Source organism: Gossypium arboreum, chromosome 1, assembly GCF_025698485.1.
Source record: "Gossypium arboreum isolate Shixiya-1 chromosome 1, ASM2569848v2, whole genome shotgun sequence".
Lineage (NCBI taxonomy): Eukaryota > Viridiplantae > Streptophyta > Magnoliopsida > Malvales > Malvaceae > Gossypium > Gossypium arboreum.
This window is the reverse complement of record NC_069070.1, coordinates 69,604,893-69,617,924: the sequence shown is the minus strand read 5'-3', so window position 1 is coordinate 69,617,924 and position 13,032 is coordinate 69,604,893. Positions and strand designations below refer to the sequence as shown.

The following is a 13,032-nucleotide window of genomic DNA, read 5'->3' as shown; positions in this document are numbered from 1 at the left end:
AAAGTGGTAACGCATGGTGAGGGCACCTTCTCAAAAGGTCCTTGTATCTCTCCCATGCATCGTAGAGTGTTTCTAAATCCATCTGCATAAAAGAAGAGATATCATTATGTAATTTGGCTATTTTAGCCAGTGGAAAATATTTTAATAAAAACCTTTTGGTCATTTGTTCCCAAGTAGTGATTGACCCTCATGGTAACAAGTTCACCCATTGTTTAGCCTTATTCCTTAATGAAAAGGGAAACAACCGAAGGCGAATGGCATTATCAGAAATGCCATTAATTTTAAAGGTATCACAAAATTCTAGGAAATTTTCCAAGTGAGGTTGGGATCCTCGTCATGCAAACCATCAAACTGAACAAACTATTGTATCATTTGAATTGTGTTAGGTTTCAATTCAAAATTATTTGCAGCAATAGCAGGTCTAACTATACTTGACTCATTTCCTGTTAAATTAGATTTAGCATAATCATACATAGCGCGTGGAGCAGATTCTGATTTATTAGATCAGCAGCAATAGTAGGAGGTAGCGAATTTTCTTGGTTTTCAGCCATCTCCTCGGTTGTGGTTGAAGTATCGTCCTCTTGCTCGCCCTCTGTGTATCTTAGGCTTCACCTTATTTTTCTCCAATATCTGCGAACTGTTTGATCGATCTCACCGTTAAAAAGTAGTAGTCTTGACGGGTTTCTTCTGGTCATAAACTAGAAAAACCTGTCAGAAGAAAATAAATGAAGAATTAGAAAATAAAATAAAATTTAAATTGCAATAAAAGTAAAATTGCTAAAGTAATAAAAATCGAGTGTTCCTAATATCCTAGTTCCCTAACAACGGCATCAAAAACTTAATTGCGTGATATTCGTAACAGGTTTTAAAGATCTATAAATGAATCGTTCTTGAGACTAACTTATTATCAAGATTAAGGCAAGTGTACCTATCGAATAGTAGTATAGCTCAAGAAGACCGGATTGTCGAACCCAAAGGAACTACAAGTACTAGTATTTACTTCCTTTTTATTATCTAGCTTAAAAATTAAGAGGTTTGGTTATCTAAACTAATTACTAACTAAAAATGCTCAGAAAGAAAACTCGGGAAAATACTTTTGGGAAAATTCGATTGATTGAGACAATAACTAAGGAAAAATTCACCTAGACTTCACTTGTTATTTGACACTGAATCAGACGATTTATTCAATTGACTTGATCCGTACAAATCCCTAAGTTATATTATTATCTCTCTCGAGACTAATAACGTCTAACCCTAGGTTGAATAATTGAAATCTCTTTCTAATTAACACCCTAGAATTGCAGTACGTCGATCTATGGATTCCCTTATTAGGTTTCACCCTAATCCGACAAAATCTTGTCACCCTATCTTTAGGCGCGCAATCAACTCTGCTTAATTATGACAATTTTACTCATAAACAGGGGGTTTCCTCCTCTGGATAAGAGCGTCAACTTAAATCAATATCCTGGAATATTAAAACAAGAATTAAGAACACATAATTAAGAACAAGTCAAATATTTATCATACAATTCAGATGATAATAACAATATCTGTCTTAGGTTTCATTTTCTATAGGTATTTGGGGGTTTAGTTCATATTTATGAAAGAAAACATCTCAAAAGCATAAAGATAACGAGTGTGTCATGGCCATGTCAGGGGCACGGGCCATGGGTAAGGGTGTGTGCTAGGCCATGTGAAAACCCTTATAGGTTCGAAATGAAAAATAAATCCACATGGGATAGAGACATGGGTGTGTCCCCTAATCATGCAAGCGTGTAGCCCTTGTAACATGAAAAATTTTCTAAGTTTTTGCAAAATTTTCTAAATTTTCGGTTTAGTCTTGAACCACTTTCAGTGCATGTTTTAGGCCTTGTAGGCTCATTTTAGGGATGAATTAATTGAATGTTGAAAATTTTTAACTTAGAAGCAAGTTTATGACATGATTGGTATGAATGGTTGAACAGTAAGTCCGGTAATACTTGAGCCCTATTCCGACATCAAATACGGGCAAGGGGTGTTACATTTAGTGGTATCAGAGCTATGGTTTAGTCAATTATAGGACAAACCTAGCGTGAGTATGAGTCTAGCTATACATGCCATAGTTGTATATTGATAGTGTGATGACTCCTGACAACTATAAATTGTGTTTTCATTTAGTAAATGGATCCTAATGGAGTTATGGTGGATGATGTGGAGAGTAATGCACCGGCTCCCGTCGAAGGGACCACGACTTTTGAAAGTGAGCTCGTGACGATGAGTCAGGGTGAAGGGGCTAGAGAAGCTTACCTTTGTATGATGGATGCTTGGTACTCGGAGTTTGTTCGTGCAAATCCGAACACTCCACCTCCCCCACCACCTCTGATTCCTCAGCAGGCCTCTATGGCTCCCCAAGGAGTAGGAATAGTTAGGAAAGAAAAACCCTCAGTAGACAAAATTCGAAAGCAAGGGGCCGAGGAATTTCAGGCTAATATTGATGATGACCCAGACAGAGCAAAGTTCTGTTTGGAAAATAACATTAGGGTAATTGACGAGCTATCGTATATGTCTGAGGAGTGCATGAAGTGTGCAGTGTCACTTCTACGAGACTCGGCCTACCAATAGTGGAATACTCTTATGTCAGTTGTACCGATAGAGAGGATAACTTGGGAATTCTTCCAAGAAGAGTTCTGTAAAAAGTATATTGGTCAAAGGTTCATCGATCAAAATAGGAAAGAATTTCTTGAATTGAAGCAAGGCTGTATGATAGTGATGAAATATGAACGTGAGTTCGTGAGACTCAGCAAATATGCGCGAGAGTGCGCAACTACTGAAGGCACCATGTGTAAGAGGTTTGAATATGGGTTGAATGAAGACATCCGGTTGTTTGTTGGCATCCTAGAGTTAAAAAAATTTGTGGTACTGGTTGAGAGTGCATGAAAGGCCAAAGAATTGGCCAAAGAGAAGAGAAGAACTGATATTGAGCACTCAAAGAAAAGACAGATGGGGAAATAACATTAGACCTCATCCAAGAGATCGAGAGAGTTTCCTACTCAATAAAATACGTCAGTAGGATTCTCGGATAGAAACAACAATAAAAGTACATGGCTTCGAAAGCTCAAACCACCTCTATCGCGAGCATTCATAGTGTTCGACTGAATAAACTAGAGTGTTCGCAGTGTGGTAGACAACATTTTAGAGAGTTCTGAGGAAATGAAAGAGGCAATTTTAAATGTGGGTCGCTAGACCATCTTTTTTGTAGTTGTCCCGAGATGGTCGAGAAAGATAGAGATCAAGGTGTGAGAGCAAGTAACGCTCCTTCGAGAGGTAGACCATAGAAAAACTCAGGAAGTGGGGCTAGCAGCAGAGGTGCCCCTAGAGATTCTGATGTAAGGTCCGAGGGCCGAGCACTTGTAAGGACTTCCGCCTTTCGCGCCTGCAAGGAGGCTGAATCTCCCGACGTGATTACGGGTACCTTCTCTATCCATGATATACCTGTTGTTGCTTTGATTGATCCGGGATCTACCCATTCCTATGTCTGAATGAAATTAGTACCCAGTATAAATATGCTAGTTGAGTCTACTGAATTTGTGGTAAAAGTGTCTAACCCATCAGGCAAACATCTGTTAGTTGACCAAGTATGTAGAAATTATCCTTTGAGAATTACGGGTCATAGTTTTTCAGGTAACCTCATGTTATTGCCATTTGATAAATTTGATGTAATCCTTTGTATGGATTGGTTAACTTCTCATAGTGTTGTAGTGGATTGTGGAAGAAAATCTATTGAGTTGAAATGTGAAGACGGGGATATTCTTCGGGTCGAACTAGATGAATCAGATAACCTGCATCTAGTGATATCATCTATGACTGTGAAAAAATACTTGAGAAAAGGGTGTGAAGCTTATCTCGCTTTTTTTTTGAATACTCAAGTATCTGAATCGAAGATCGAGTCAGTGCCAGTGGTATGTGAGTACCCGAATGTGTTTCCGAAAGAATTGCCCGGATTGCCTCCAGCTAGGGAAGTTGAGTTTGGTATCGAGTTAGTCCCTGGTACGAAACCTATCTCGATTGCTCCATATAGAATGGCTCCGAAGGAGTTAAAGAAGTTAAAAGTACAGCTACAAGAATTAACTGATAAGGATTTTATGAGACCAAGCTTTTCCTCGTAGGGTGCTCTAATGCTTTTTGTGAAGAAAAAGGATGGATCGATGAGATTATGTATAGACTACTGACAACTCAACAAGATTACAATTAAGAACAAGTATCCTTTTACGAGAATCGACGATTTGTTTGACCAATTGAAGGGAGCCATTGTGTTTTGAAAGATAGACCTGAGGTCCGGTTATTACCAACTGAGAGTCAGGGAACAATATGTTCCAAAAACTATTTTTCGGATGAGGTATGGCCATTATGAGTTCCTCGTCATGCCCTTTGGCTTAACGAATACCCCTGCGGTATATATGGACTTAATGAACCGTGTTTTCCTACCATATTTGGATAAGTTCGTCAATTTTTTCATCGATGACATAATGATTTATTCTCATAATGAGAGTGAGCATACGGAGCATTTGAGGACGGTCTTGCAAACTTTGAGAGATAAGCAGTTGTATGTTAAGTTAGCAAAAGTGAATTTTGGCTTTGGGAAGTCAGATTCTTGGGACACATTGTATCAGAGGATGGGATTAGAGTTGACCCGAGTAAAATCTCTACTATTGTTGAGTTGAAACCACCGAGGAATGTGTCAGAGATTAGAAGCTTTCTAAGCTTAGTGGGATACTTCAGATGGTTTGTTAAAGGGTTCCCCACAATCGCTACTCTGATGACGAGGTCGCTACAAAAAGATGTCAAGTTCAAATGGACTGAAAAGTGCCAAGAGAGTTTTGAGACATGAAAAGCTTTGTTGACCGAAGCCCCAGTTTTAGTGCAACCGAAATCGGGAAAAAATTTTGTGGTGTATAGCGACGCCTCCTTGAATGGATTGGGGTGTGTGCTGATGCAAGAAGGTAAGGTTATAGCCTATGTCCTAAGACAGCTGAAGCCACATGAGAGAAACTACTCGACACACGATTTAGAGTTGGTCGATATCGTGTTCGAATTAAAAATTAAGAGACACCATTTGTACGACGAGAAATGTCGAGTGTTCACTGACCATAAACGTCTCAAGTATTTGACGACTCAAAAAAAGTTGAACCTAAGACAGCAAAGATGGTTGAGTTGATAAAAGACTATGAGTTGATAATCAATTATCACTCGAGAAAGGTGAATGTAGTAGCCAATGCTTTAAGTAGGAAGTCATTGTTTGCCTTGAGAGCTATGAACGCTCAGTTGTCTATGACTAATGATGGTTTGGTTCTAGCCAAGTTGAGAGCTAGACTGATGTTCCAGAAAGAGATTTGTGAAGCTTAGATGAGTGATAAGGAATTACAAGCCAAGTGAACTCAGTGTGAGTCGGGTGCTGAATCAGATTTCCAGATTGTTTCCAATGGGTGTCTTATATTCTGAGATAAGATTTGTGTTCCTAAGGTTACCGAGTTGATTCGATAGATCTTACTTGAGGCGCATACTAGTTGTTTGTCAGTACACCCGGGAAGTATGAAAATGTATAATGATTTGAAGAAAATATATTGATGGTCGGGTATGAAAAGAGACATCTCAAAGTTTGTACCAAAATGCTTAGTTTGTCAGCAAGTAAAGGCTGAGCGCCAAGTACCTTCGGGCTTAATTCAACCCGTAATGGTTCCTGAGTGGAAATGGTACCGAGTTACAATAGATTTCGTATCAGGGATGCCTTTGTGGCCAAGGAAAAAGGATGCTGTATGGGTTGTTGTTGATAGGCTAACAAAGTCAGCATATTTTATACCGGTGCATACCAATAACCCACTTGAGAAATTGGTAGATTTGTACGTCTTCAAAATCGTGAGACTTCATGGAGTACCCTTGTCAATTATTTCGGATAAAGATCCGAGACTTACTTCACTGTTTTAAAAAAAGTTACAAGAAGCTTTGGGGACAAAGTTTAATTTTAGCACTGCTTTCCACCCGTAAACCGACAGTCAGTCGGAAAGAGTAATTTAGATTGTGGAAGATATGTTACAGTGTTGTGTTCTCGAGTTTCAAGGAAGTTGGGAAAGGTATTTACCGCTGGTAGAGTTCGCCTACAACAATAGCTATTAGTTGAGTTTTCAAATGGTGCCTTATGAAGCTTTATATGGGCGTAAGTGTCGAACGCCCTTATATTGGACTGAGCTTAGAGAGAGTCAGATTCACCGGGTTGACTTAGTCAAAGAGACCGAAGAAAAAGTTAAGGTGATTCACGTTTGTTTGAGGGTCGCTTCTGATAGCCAGAAATCCTACGTGGATTTGAAACGTAAAGGGTTTGAGTTTCAAGTCGGTGATAAGGTATTTTTAAAAGTATCCCCATAGAAGAAAATCCTCAGATTCGATAAGAAAGGAAAACTAAGTCTGTGGTTTATTGGACCTTATGAGGTGACCGAGAGAATTGGATAGTTAGCATACCGATTAGCCTTGCCATCCAAGTTAGAAAAGATCCACGATGTATTCCATGTGTCTATGTTCCGCCGTTATTGTTCTAACCTCTCACACGTGATTTCATCGGCAGAGGTTAAAATTAGCTCAGATATGACTTACGACGAAGAGCCGGTTAAGATTTTGGCTCGATAGGTTAAACAGTTGAGGAATAAGAGTATAGCACTCGTGAAATTTTTATGGCATAGACACAAAGTCAAAGAAGCCATGTGGGAAACCAATGAGACTCTGAGAGACCAATACCCGAACTTCTTCACCGGTAAGATTTTCGGGGACGAAAATCCCTAAGGGGGAGAATTGTAATAGCCAGACTTTTAGGTCTAGTTAGAACAGTGGTTTCAGGACCATATATCCGAAGTCAGAGAAATTATTATTATTATTATTATTTTGGTATTATAGCATGATTATATAAGTGCATGAAAAATTTTGGTGAATTAATTTTAGCGTTTGTGAACTTAATTGCAAAAAAGGACTAAATCGCATAAAGTGCAAAAGTTTTGTTTTACTAACTAAATATGTTAAATAGCTAGATAACCAAAATTGGGGTCTTTAAAGAGCAAATAGACCCTTAAAATTTGGATGACCGGCCATAGGGGACAAGAATTGTCAAATGTCAAAGTTTGGTGGGCATTAGGTGACTCTTTTGGAAATAAAATAAAACAAAAAGAAAATTTGTCATTTTTTTTCCTTCTTCTTCTTCACCAATCGGTTATACCAGCAAAAAGATAGGGGTTTTGAGAGCTCAAAATTTCAGCAACTTTAGTCCCTTGCAAGTAAGTGATTTTGATGGTTATTTTTGATGATTTGTTTTTGTTTTTGGAACCCTTATGGCTTAACCTAACTAATGAGGGGACTATTTTGCAAAATGGATGAAAGTCTAAGGTTTTAACATAAGAGTATTTATGTTCTTTGTTGAATTTTTATAGAAGAAAATGAATCATGGTGGTGAAATAAACAACTTTTGTGAAAGGGGTTTTCATGAAAACCCCTAAATGGACCATTTTATAAAGTTGGTTAAATGGATAATAATTGTGTGAAATAAAGGGAATTTTGGGCTGCTTCTGGTGTAAAAAGAATCTGGCTAGGCTTGATTAGTGAGAAAAGTTGATTAAAATCGTTTTACGAGCCTAGTGGCAAAATCGTACTTTTTGTAAAGTCTAAGGGTAAAAAGGTCATTTTTCCAAAATATGGATTGTGAAATGTTTTAAATTAATGTGATGATTAAATGAGTGAATCGTATTATTTTAGATTAAGAAATACGCAATCCGCACCTAGACCGGGGGAAAGCCAAACTAGTGGACTAAATCCAATTAGTCACCTACTTTTTTGCATATCGAGGTAAGTGGTGAGTAAATTTACAACTTTATCGTTATTATGCATTTAATGATTTATTTTGCATAAAATGTTTGAATGTGGCTAGGAGAGATGTATGATGAGACTTAATGTGATAATCTCTCGGTTGATCATTAGGAATAAATTTGACATTAATGCCATGACATTTAGGTGATATCTGTGCTAGTGTAAAACATGTCTGGGATATGCATCGGCCACATAATGAGAGCCAGTGTAAGACCTTGTCTGGGACATGGCATCGGCCTTGAGACTTGAAAGCTAGTGTAAGACTATGTCTGGGACATGGCATTGACTTCGATGTATGAGCTAGTGTAAGACCATGTATAGGATATGGTGTCGGCATCTTACCCTATGTTTGATGCTTATTGAACATCCAGTAGTATTCCAAATGGTTCAATGGGAAATTTACAGTTTAGTTCGAAATGAGAGAACTTATGATCATGTTGTGAGTGGTACATGTACTTTTATGAGAGTTAAGAAATATGAGCTCAATTTATGTTATATGATTAGTAAGGGCTGAAAATGAGTAAGTTATGCTTACGACCATTTATGGATTTTGCGCAAAGTATGATATGTTATGAGTATGTTAAGGCATGTAAAATTGTTGTGGATTATTTACATTACAACTTACTAAGCTTTATGCTTACCCTTCTTCCTTTCCATTTTCTTATAGTGCCGCCTATTTAGCTCGTGGATCAACGAACGTCAAAGACATCGATCACGCTATCAATTGAAGCACTTGGTATAGTTAGTTTTTTTTATTTAGTGTGTGGCATGTATAGGGACTTAAACTTTTGCGTTTTGTGTTTTTGTTAATTTGGCCAATTGTGTTGGCTTGGGATGAGACCCTTCATTTTGTATAGGGCCATGGATAATGGCTATTATTAATTATTGATATATGCAAATAATGATATTCTCATGGATGAGTAAGTTACATGAATGAACTAGTGTATATTGGGGCTGTTAAAGAGTAATAGGGTTTGCATTTGAATGTTACGTTGTGGCTGAATAATCTTGTATTGCTGTGTGGATTTGCTATATTAAGTGTTGTGTAGGTTGGTGCATGTAAGGGTGGCATGAAGGCTTGGTAGATAGCCTTGCCTTTATCCACACGGTTAGACAAACGAACATGTGTCTAGGCTGTGTGTGACACATGGTTAGTACCATGGGCGTGTTGTCCGGGCGTGCGTTCCCTGCACCTTGAATTTACAAGTCAATATGCATGGTAGTAAACACACGGGTAGAGACACGGCCATGTGTCTCGGCCGTGTGAAGGACATGGCCATAGGGCATGGGCGTGTGCCTTGGCCGTGTGTCCTTAATTGGTTGATGATGTCAAAAACAGAATGCCAAGGTTTTTGTACACAGGGTAAAACACTGGCTTGTCATGGCCGTGTACGGGACACGAGCCACGAGCACGGGCGTGTGCCAGGCCATGTGAAAAACCTTGTAGGTTCAAAATGAAAAATAAATCCACACAAGATAGGGACACGGATGTGAGTAACCACACGGTTTGCCCACATAGGCGTTTCCCCTAATCACACGGGCGTGTAGCCCTTATAACTTGAAATTTTTTTTAAGTTTCTGTATAGTTTTCTAAAGTTCTCGGCTTAGTCTCAAACCACTTTCAGTGCATGTTTTAAGCCATGTAGGCTCATTTTAGGGACAAATTGATTGAATGTTGAAAAGTTTTAACTTGAAGCAAGTTTATGACATGATTGGTATGAATGATTGAACTGCAAGTCCGGTAATGGCTCGAGCCCTATTCTGGCATTGAATACGGGTAAGGGGTGTTGAATTTAGTAGTATCAGAGCTATGGTTTAGTCCTCTAGGACTAACCTAGCATAAGTACGAGTCTAGCTATACATGCCATAGTTGTATATTGATAGCGTGATGACTCCTTACAACTATAAATTGTGTTTTCGTTTAGTAAATGGATCCTAATGGAGCTATGGCGGATGATGTGGTGAGTAATGCGCCGACTCCTGTCGAAGGGACCGCGCCTGTTGAAAGTGAGCCGATGAGTCAGGGTGGAGAGGCTAGAGAAGCCTACCTTCATATGATGGTTGATTTGTACTTGGAGTTTGTTCGTGCAAGTCCGAACACTCCACCTCCCCCACCTCCTCAGATTCCTCAGCCAGCTTCTATAGCTCCCCAAGGAGTAGGAATAGTTAGGAGAGAAAAACCTCCGGTAGACATAATTTGAAAGTAAAGGGCCGAGGAATTTCGGGCTAATATTAATGATGACCCAAAGAGAGCAGAATCTTGGTTGGAAGATAACATTAGGGTATTTGATGAGCTATCGTGCACGCCTGAGGAGTGCGTGAAGTATGTAGTGTCATTCCTATGAGACTCAGCCTACCAATAGTGGAATACTCTCATGTCAATTGTACTGAGAGAGAGGGTAACTTGGGAATTCTTCCAAGAAGAGTTTTGTAAAAAGTATATTAGTCAAAGGTTCATAGATCAAAATAGGAAAGAATTTCTTTAACTAAAGCAAGGCCGTATGTGGAACGGTGGAAATGTGCAAGTGTACACAATCGTAACAAGTAATAAAGTGACAAGTAAATGTCAAGTTATCATACCCACAGGGACTGTAAAAAGCGATATTTACGAAATTAATTAAAACACTTTGGTGAGGTAAAAATGATTTTGGTTTGAAAAGAGTGATTTATAAACTAAGATTTTAAAACTAAGCAAACAATTTAAATAAAATAAAAGAGTTCTAGTGCACGATTTCAATTAAGATTTAATCAAGATGATATAATTGTGTTGGATTAATTATACCTTTTTAACTTAGAAATATTAAATTCGTGCTTACGCTATTATGAATAAATTCACGGCAACCCAGTAATTTGCTAACTTATGAACATATTTACTAATTAAAAAAATTCCATTTATCTCTTGAACATATCCTTGTGCCAATTCAACCGACTAAAGAATTTAATAAAGTAAACATGCTATCGCACATACATACTTATTGAATTAAATTATCTCTCGCATATTCCTATGTCGATTCAACTGATTAATTCAACTTAATAAACATGTAAAAGATTACGTGAAGTAACAAAGTAGCCATACCTTTAAACAATTTAATCACAACAATCTTGCAAGTTATGCAAGGCATATGTATCGCCAAATACAATGCTAATTTAATTTTCAGTTACCTTAGAAGAATTAAACATGCACTGATTAAGTACTAAGTCCATTAATTTCAATTTCAATCCATTTAAACAATTAATTCTTTAGTTATCTAAACAATTATAATGCCAGATAACCTAAACATGATTTTACTTAATCAAGCATTTCACTGAGGCCTATAACAGCATAAACACTATTTTAATAATTCAAGTAGGCAAAATATAATCAACCCAACATGAATTAAATTCAAGCTAAATTGTTTAAAATAACAATTTCAACAGCAATATTTTTCATAGATATGTTCGTCAGAAAAACAACAGAAATTAAAAAGAAATGGAACAGAAAGCAAATCCAGTGTTTCTCTACAGCTTGACTATTGCTCCCTTCTTAGTCTCCGTTGTCTTCACCGAGCAAGGCTTCTATGAATCCTTGATTGCTGCCCAATATGGCTGAAGAACACCTCTTTCTCAAGAGAGAAAATCGGAACAAGAGGAAGGGAAAATGGGATGGAAAAATGGAGAGGAACTTTGAGAGAAGTGAAGAGAGGATGACAGAATGTTGTAGAATAAGGGATGTTGAGGGAAGCTTTGAAATGGGCAGCATAGGGTGGCTTTTATAGCTGAAGAGGGCTACTAAAAATAGCAAATTCAGCAGCCAAGAGAGCCCTCCCATGGCCGGCCACACACATGGCAAGGTTGAAGCTTTCAACCTTGGTAAAAATAGGCTGGGGCAAATCTACAGAGCCTAAAATAAAGGTGGGGTTTGAATGTAATTGGGAGGTTTTTCGAGGGCCTTTTTGCAAGCATATTTTACCAGCTAATTTCTGATTTGGGTCAGCCAATGGACGGTTCTGGTCAGCCCAATTAGTGGCTGGTTCGGCTCACTTCATTCGGTTCAACCAATGTGGTTCACTAGGCCCTTTCTTCATAATTAATTAAAATTAATTCATTTAACCTAAATTAAATAGGAAATAAATTAAAATTAATTTAATTATGAATTAATACACATTTCTGGACCATTCTTGGGCTGGAAATTAATTGGCCTCAGTACTTCAAATTGCTCTCGGTTTTGTTCTTCTCGCAGTGTTCACCGGCCCTTTTTCTCCAATTGTGTAATTCTGTAAAAAATAACCAAATTTAATCAAAATTAACTACAAAATTAATTAAAATTCATAATGTTCATATTTTAAACATAATTTAATTATTTTATAATATTTAATTATTTTTTGACAAGAATTTAACCAAATTTGCATGAATTTAAGTAGAATTGGGTATGTAAAAGTATATAAATTTTTGTGTTTCCACACGCCCAAACTTAATTCATTGCTCGTCCCGAGTAATGCGCAAATTTTGAAAAGAATCTCTCGGAAACACCTTTGAAAAATTCCTTTAAAACAACATTTTTCCCAAAATTATGAACTTAAAATACTTATGCTCAAAGACAAGAAATCTGTTAGTTATGCGACTTAAGTATGCATATTGTTCAACTTAAATCCAACCACTTATTACTATAGCAAAATTTAGACTAAATGCTTTTGTAATAAAGACATGTTAATCCTTAGCAATTTGATTTTTATTCCTTTATTAGAGACTAAGCTACAATCATTAAGCTTAACTTATGTCTTCATATGTTGATCGTAGCAATTTCTCTCTACTAATGTAGGTAGCATTAGGACTTTGAATCAATAGGTCTTTATCAGGGTTGTAACGTGGCTAGGCTAGGGGTAAGTGAAAGATGGATAAATTTTGGTTTTAAAAAAAACCCTAGTCTCAGCGTCAATTGAACCTTCGGAGTTTTTACCTTCGATACACCAACTTGACTTTCATATGCTCTTTTTCAAATATATGTGCTTTTTTTTTCAATTAACATGAGCACTTATTTTGTGTACTGCAATTCTCGAGCAATTGATACTTCTTGTCAACTCCCCCAAACTTATTTTTAGACAACATCTAGAATATTACCGAGTCTAGTGTTTGGGACAATTTTAAGATTATTAAGCGAAAAGTAATGGCTAA

The 13,032-nt window shown here is 37.4% G+C and overlaps 1 non-coding gene across 1 annotated transcript; it reads left to right on the top strand.

The window, feature by feature from the left end:
* Nucleotides 1-8: 8 nt before the first annotated feature.
* Nucleotides 9-114, top strand: LOC128281985 (small nucleolar RNA R71). The gene has a single exon (XR_008272296.1). It is a non-coding gene; the product is annotated as a small nucleolar RNA R71 (small nucleolar RNA).
* The last annotated feature ends 12,918 nt before the right edge of the window (nt 115-13,032 follow it).